The following is a 6,995-nucleotide window of genomic DNA, read 5'->3' on the forward strand; positions in this document are numbered from 1 at the left end:
TAACAATTTCACCGAGTTAAAGGAGCACATTGTAACCCAATTCAAAGAAGCTAAGAATCATGATAAAACAATAAAGGAGCTGACAGCCAAAATAGCCAGTAAATAGAGGGGCATAACTGACCTGTTTGAGCTGAAGAACACACCACAAGAACTTCACAAGCAGTCGCAAGGATTATTAGCAGAAATGATCAAGCAGAGGAAAGAATCTCAGAGTGGGAAGACTGGCTTTCTGAATTAAGAAACACAGACAATCATAAAGAAAAAAGGAATGAACAAAACCTCTGAGAAATATGGGATTATGTAAAGAGGCCAAACCTATGACTGATTGGTGTACCTGAAAGAGATGGGGATAATGGAACCAAGTTGGAGAACATACTTCAGGATATAATCCAGGAGAACGTCCCCAGCCTAGAAAGACAGGCCAACATTCAAATTCAGGAAATGCAGAGAACCCCAGTAAGATATTCCACAAGAAAGTCATCTCCAAGACACATAATCATCAGATTCTCTAAGTTTGAAATGAAAGAAAGAAAATGTTAACGGCAGCCAAAGAGAAAGTTCACATCACCTACAAAGGGAAGCCTACCAGACTAACAGTGGACCTCTCAGTGGAAACTCTACAAGCCAGAAGAGTTTGGGGGCCACTATTCAACATTCCTAAAGAAAAGAATTTCCAACCCAGGAGTTCATGTCCAGACAAACTAGGCTTCAAAAGTAAAGGAGAAATAAGATTCTGTTCAAACGAGCAAATGGTGAGGGAATTTGTCACCACCAGACCTGCCTTGCAAGAGCTCCTGAAGGATGCACTAAATATGGAAAGGAAAAACCGTTACCATCCACTACAAAAACACACTGAAGTACACAGACCAGTGACACTATGAAGCAAACACATAAACAAGTCTACAAAATAACCAGCTAGCATCATGACAACAGGATCAAATCCACATAAAACAATACTATCCTTAAATGTAAATGGGCTAAGTGCCCCAATTGAAAGACACAGAATGGCAAGATGAATAAAGACCCAAGACACATATGCTGTCTTCAAGAGACCCATGTCACATGCAAAGGCACATAAAGGCTTAAAATAAAGGGATAGAGGAAAATTTACCAAGCAAAGGAAAAACAGAAAAAAGGAGAGGTTGCAATCCTAGTTTCTGACAAATCTGACTTTAAACCAACAAAGATCAAAGAAAGACAAAGAGGGCATTACATAATGCTAAAGGGTTCAATTCAACAAGAAGAACTAACTATTCTAAATATATATGCTCCCAATATAGGAGCACCCCATTCATAAAGCAAGTTCTTAGAGACCCTAAAGAGACTTAGACTCCCACACAATAATAGTGGGAGATTTTAACACCTCACTGACAATATTAGATAGATCATTGAGACATAAAATTAATAAAGATTTTCAGGACCCGAACTCAGGTATGGATGCTGTGGACCTGATGTCTATAGACCTCTCCACCCCAAAACAACAGAATATGCATTCTTCTCATCACTGCACAGCACTTACTCTAAAATTGATAATATAATCCAAAGGAAAATATTCCTCAGCAACCAAAAGAAATCGTAACAGTCTCTCAGACTACAGTACAATCAAATTAGAAGTCAAGATTAAGAAATTCACTTAAAACCACACAACTACATGGAAGTTGAACCACCTGCTCCTGAAAGACTTTTGGATAAATAACAAAATTAAGGCAGAAATCAAGAAGTTCGGCCGGGCGCGGTGGCTCACGCTTGTAATCCCAGCACTTTGGGAGGCCGAGGCGGGCGGATCACGAGGTCAGGAGATCGAGACCACGGTGAAACCCCATCTCTACTAAAAATACAAAAAATTAGCCGGGCGTGGTGGCGGGCGCCTGTAGTCCCAGCTACTCGGAGAGGCTGAGGCAGGAGAATGGCGTGAACCCGGGAGGTGGAGCTTGCAGTGAGCCGAGATTGCGCCACTGCACTCCAGCCTGGGCGACAGAGCGAGACTCCGTCTCAAAAAAAAAAAAAAAAAAAAAAAAGAAGTTCTTTGAAACTTATGACAGCAAAGATTCAACGTACCAGAATCTCTGGGACACAGCTAAAGCAGCGTACAGAGAGAAATTTATAGTACTAAATGCCCACATCAAAAAGTTGGAAAGATCTCAAGTTAACAACCTAAATCACAACTAAAAGAACTAGAGAACCAAGAACAAACAAACCGCAAAGCTAGCAGAAGGCAAAAATAACCAAGATCAGAGCTGAACTGAAGGATACAGACAGAAAAAAACTCTTCAAAAAAATCAATGAGTCCAGGAGCTGTTTTTTTCTTTTTGGAAAAATTAATAAAATAGACCACTAGCCAGATTAATAAAGAAGAAAAGAGAGAAGATTCAAATAAACACAATCAGAAATTATAAGGGAGATGTCACCATTGACCCAACAGAAATACAAACAACCATCAGAGAATACTATAAACACCTCTATGCACATATACTAGAAAATCTAGAAGAAATGAATAAATTCCTGGACACTTACACACTCCCAAGTCTAAACAGGAAGAAACTGAATCCCTGAATAGATCAATAACGAATTCAAAAGTTGAGGCAGTAATAAATAGCCTACCAACCAAAAAAGCTGAGGACCAGACAGATTTACAGCTGAATTCTACTGGAAGTATAAAAAAAAATCTGGTACTAGTTCTACTGGAAACATTCAAAAAAATTGAAAAAGAGAGACTTCTCCCTAACTCATTTTATGAGGACAGAATCATCCTGATATGAAAACCTGGCAGAGCTACAACAAAAGAAGAAAACTTCAGGCCAATATCCCTGATGCACATCAATTCAAAAATCCTCAACAAAATACCGGCAAACAATCCAGAAGCACATCCAAAAGCTTATACGCTATGATCAAGTAGGCTTCATCCCTGGGATGCAAGTTTGGTTCAACATACACAAATCAATAAATGCAATCCATCGCATAAACAGAACTAAATAAAAAAAACAGATCACTATCTCAGTAGATGCAGAAAAGGCCTTAGATAAAATTAAACATCCTTTCATATTAATAACTCTCAGTAAACTAGGTTTTGAAAGAACATACCTCAAAATAATAAGAGCCATAAAGGACAAACCCATAGCCAATATGATACTGAATGGGCAAAAGCTGGAAACATTCCCCTTGAAAACCAGCACAAGATGAAGATATCCTCCCTCACCACTCCTATTCAACATAATAATGGAAGTTCTGGCCAGGGCAATCAGGCAAGAGAAAGAGTATTCAAATAGGAAGCAAGAAAGTCAAACTATCTTTGTTTGCAGACGACATGATTCTTTATCTAGAAAACCTTATTGACTCAGCTCAAAAGCTTCTTAAGCTGATAAGCAAATTCAGTAGTTTCAGGATACAAAATCAATGTGCAAAAATCACTAGCATTCCTACACACCAAAGACAGGCAAGCTGAGAGCCAAATCATGAATGAACTCCCATTTACAGTTGCCACAAAAAAATAATAAAATACCTAGGAATACAGCTAACAAGGGAAGTGAAGGACCTCTTCGGGGAGAACTACAAACCACTGCTCAAAGAAATCAGAGATGACACAAACAAATGGAAAAACAGTCCACGGCAATGGATAAGAAGAATCATTATCATAAAAAGGGCCATGCTGCCCAAAGTAATTTATAAATTCAATTGTATTCCCATTAAACTACCATTGACATTCTTCACAATTTAAAAAAAAACTATTTTAAAATTCATATGGAACCAAAAAAGAGCTCATATAGCCAAAACAACCCTAAGTAAAAAGAACAAAGCTGGAGGCCTCAAACTACTCAACCTCAAACTATACTGCAAGTCTACAATAACCAAAACAGCATAATATTTGTACAAGAGCAGACACGTAGACCAGTGGAATAGAATAGAGAACCTAGAAATAAGACTGTACACCTGCAACCATCTGGTCTTCCACAAACCTGACTAAAACAAGCAATGGCAAAATAATTCCCTGCTTAATGAATGGTTCTGGGATAACTGGCTAGCCATATGCAAAAGATTAAAACTGGACCCCTTCCTTACACCATATACAAAAATCAACTCAAGATAGATTAAAGACTTAAGTGTAAAATCCAAAGCTATAAAAACTCTAGAAGACAACCTAGGCAATACCATTCAGGACATAGGCACATGGAAAGATTTCATGACAAAGATGCCAAAAGCAACAGCAACAAAAGCAAAAATTGACAAATGGGATCTAATTAAGCTAAAGAGCTTCTGCACAGCAAAAGAAACTATAATCAGAGTAAACAGACAACCTACAGAATGGGAGACAATTTTTGTAATCTACCCATCTGACAAAGGTCTAATATCCAGAATTCACAAGGAACTTAAACAAATTTACAAGAAAAAAACAACCCCATTAAAAAGTGGGCAAAGGTCAAGAACAGACACTTCTCAAAAGAAGACATACATGTGGCCAGCAAACACATGAAAAGAAGCTCAACATCACTGAACATTAGAGAAATACAAATCGAAACGATGTGGTATCATCTCACGCCAGTCAGAATGGCTATTACTACGAAGTCAAAAAAAACAACAGATGCTGTCAGGATTGTGGAGAAAAAGGAATGCTTTTACAGTCTTGGTGGGAGTATAAATTAGTTCAACCATTATGGAAGACAGTATGGCAATTCCTCGAAGACCTAGAGGCAGAAATACCATTTGTCCCAGCAATCCCATTACTGGGTATCTACCCAAAGGAATATAAATCATTCTATTATAAAGATCCATGCATGTGTATGTTAATTGCAGCACTATGTACAATAGCAAAGACATGGAACCAATCTAAATGCCCATCCATGATAGACTGGATAAAGAAATGTGCTACATGTACACCATGGAATACGATGTAGCCATAGAAAGGAACAAGATCATGTCCTTTGCAGGGAGATGGATGGAGCTGGGAAGCCATTATCCTCAGTAAACTAACTCAAGAACAGAAAATCAAATACCGCATAGTCTCACTTATAAGTGGGAGCTGAATGATGAGGACACATGAACACATAGTGGGGAACAACACACAATGGAACCTGTTGGAGGGTGTGGGGTGGAAGGAGGGAGAGCATCAGGAAGAATAGCTAACGGATGCTGGGCTTAATACCTGGGTGATGGGATGATGTGTGTAGCAAACCACCATGGCACACATTTAACTATGTAACAAACCTGCACATCCTGCACATGTACCCCTGAACTTTAAAGTTGGAAATATAAATAAATAAATAAATTCCCTGATGCTGCTGCCAGTAGTCCATGGACCACACTTTGAGAATCATTTTTCTAGAATCAATTATACTTGTTCACTCTCTATGGCTGCAAGTACTTATCTGATCTATAGTGTTGCTTCAGGACTTTATGCTGATTTTCAGTCTGATGCTGTTGGCATTTCAACAGTTGTCACTGGTAAATTCAAACATAGCAGAGGTTACTTAGATAGTCAGAATACTATGAAAGAGGGATGTTCTCTACCTTAGGTTGGTTTAAAAAAAAAAAAAAAAAGAAAGAAAAGAAACACCTCCACCAGACCAGCTCTGTCTTCAAAATTCTGCACAGTAGTTTCATTTCATCATTATCTGATACTACCTACAATGACTTAGTACTTAATGTTAAGTACAAGATATCTATATTTGCTTCCTGGTTGAATAAACCAATTCTGTCTCCTATGATTTAATTTCTGATAATGTAGAAACATATTTATTTTACATCTACCGTTCTCTTGCCACTTTATCAGGTTATATATATATTGGTACAATGAGAATATCCTAAATAGTACCTTAAGAGAGTACCAGCCAAAATATTAAAATTTCCACTGAGGAATCAAAAAAAAATCCCTAGTACCTTAGATTCCATATGATTAATAAAGAGAAATGAAAGGAATACAAGCTCTTGAGGTTTGGCTTGAAAAAATGTATTATTTCTATATTCGTTTTAGTTGGAGAAAATCTAGTTTAAGACCTCAGTTTCTCAGAGGCATTAACTTAATGTTAGACATGCTCAAACTTCACAAAGTAATCAAACATTCAAATGTGTTATTAACAATATGACTAGCATATATAAAAATAAAATACAATTACATTTTTAAATGTCAGCAATTGAAGAGAGCGTCCAATATTACAAACTTAAGCTATGATTAGAAAGTACAAGTGCAAGCTTTTCTACAGATGCGTATAACTTCCAGCTAACCAGGATCCAATGCCTAGAAGCATTTCATAAGACATGAATGTTGAAAATTGTAATACATTTTAACTGCTATAGTTCATTTTAAGTCCCATATGTTAGATCATTTACATAAGTACTTTACTATTTAGTTTAGTTTTAGTGCAGAAACCCAAATCTTAAGTAAAATTAAATATTCATGTACTAAAATTTCTGATTTATTTTATTTTATTGTTGTTTATAGAGACAGCGTGTTGCTCTCTTGCCCAGGGTGAGGTGAAGTCCCGCTGTCATAGCTCACTGCAGCCTCAAACTCCTGGACTAAAGTGATCCTCCTGTTTCAGGAGGATCCATGTTCCATTTTATTAAATAGACTTTCATCTTATTTTTTGTATTAAAAAATACACAATCCCTAGGTTTTGGATAAATGTTTTGAAAATCTTGATATTAATAAAAGAAGTATTTTGTAAAGAAAAATGTGATACTTTTTTCCTTTTTCAACTTTTCAGTTCATGGGGTACATGTGCAGGTTTGTTACATGGATAAATTCTATGTCACTGGGGTTTGGTGTACAAATCATTTCATTACCCAGGTAGTAAGTATAGTACCCAATAGATATATTTTTTTAAGCCACATCCTCCTCCCACCCTCCAATCTCAAGTAGACTGCAGTGTCTATCATTCTATTCTTTCAGTTCATGAGTACTCAATGTTGGGCTCCCACTTATAAGTGAGAATATGTGGTATTTGCGTTTTCTGTTCCTGCATTAATTCACATAGGAAAATGGCCTCTAGTTGCATCCATGT

This window comes from Hylobates moloch, unplaced genomic scaffold (assembly GCF_009828535.3).
Source record: "Hylobates moloch isolate HMO894 unplaced genomic scaffold, HMol_V3 SCAFFOLD_17, whole genome shotgun sequence".
Taxonomy (NCBI): domain Eukaryota; kingdom Metazoa; phylum Chordata; class Mammalia; order Primates; family Hylobatidae; genus Hylobates; species Hylobates moloch.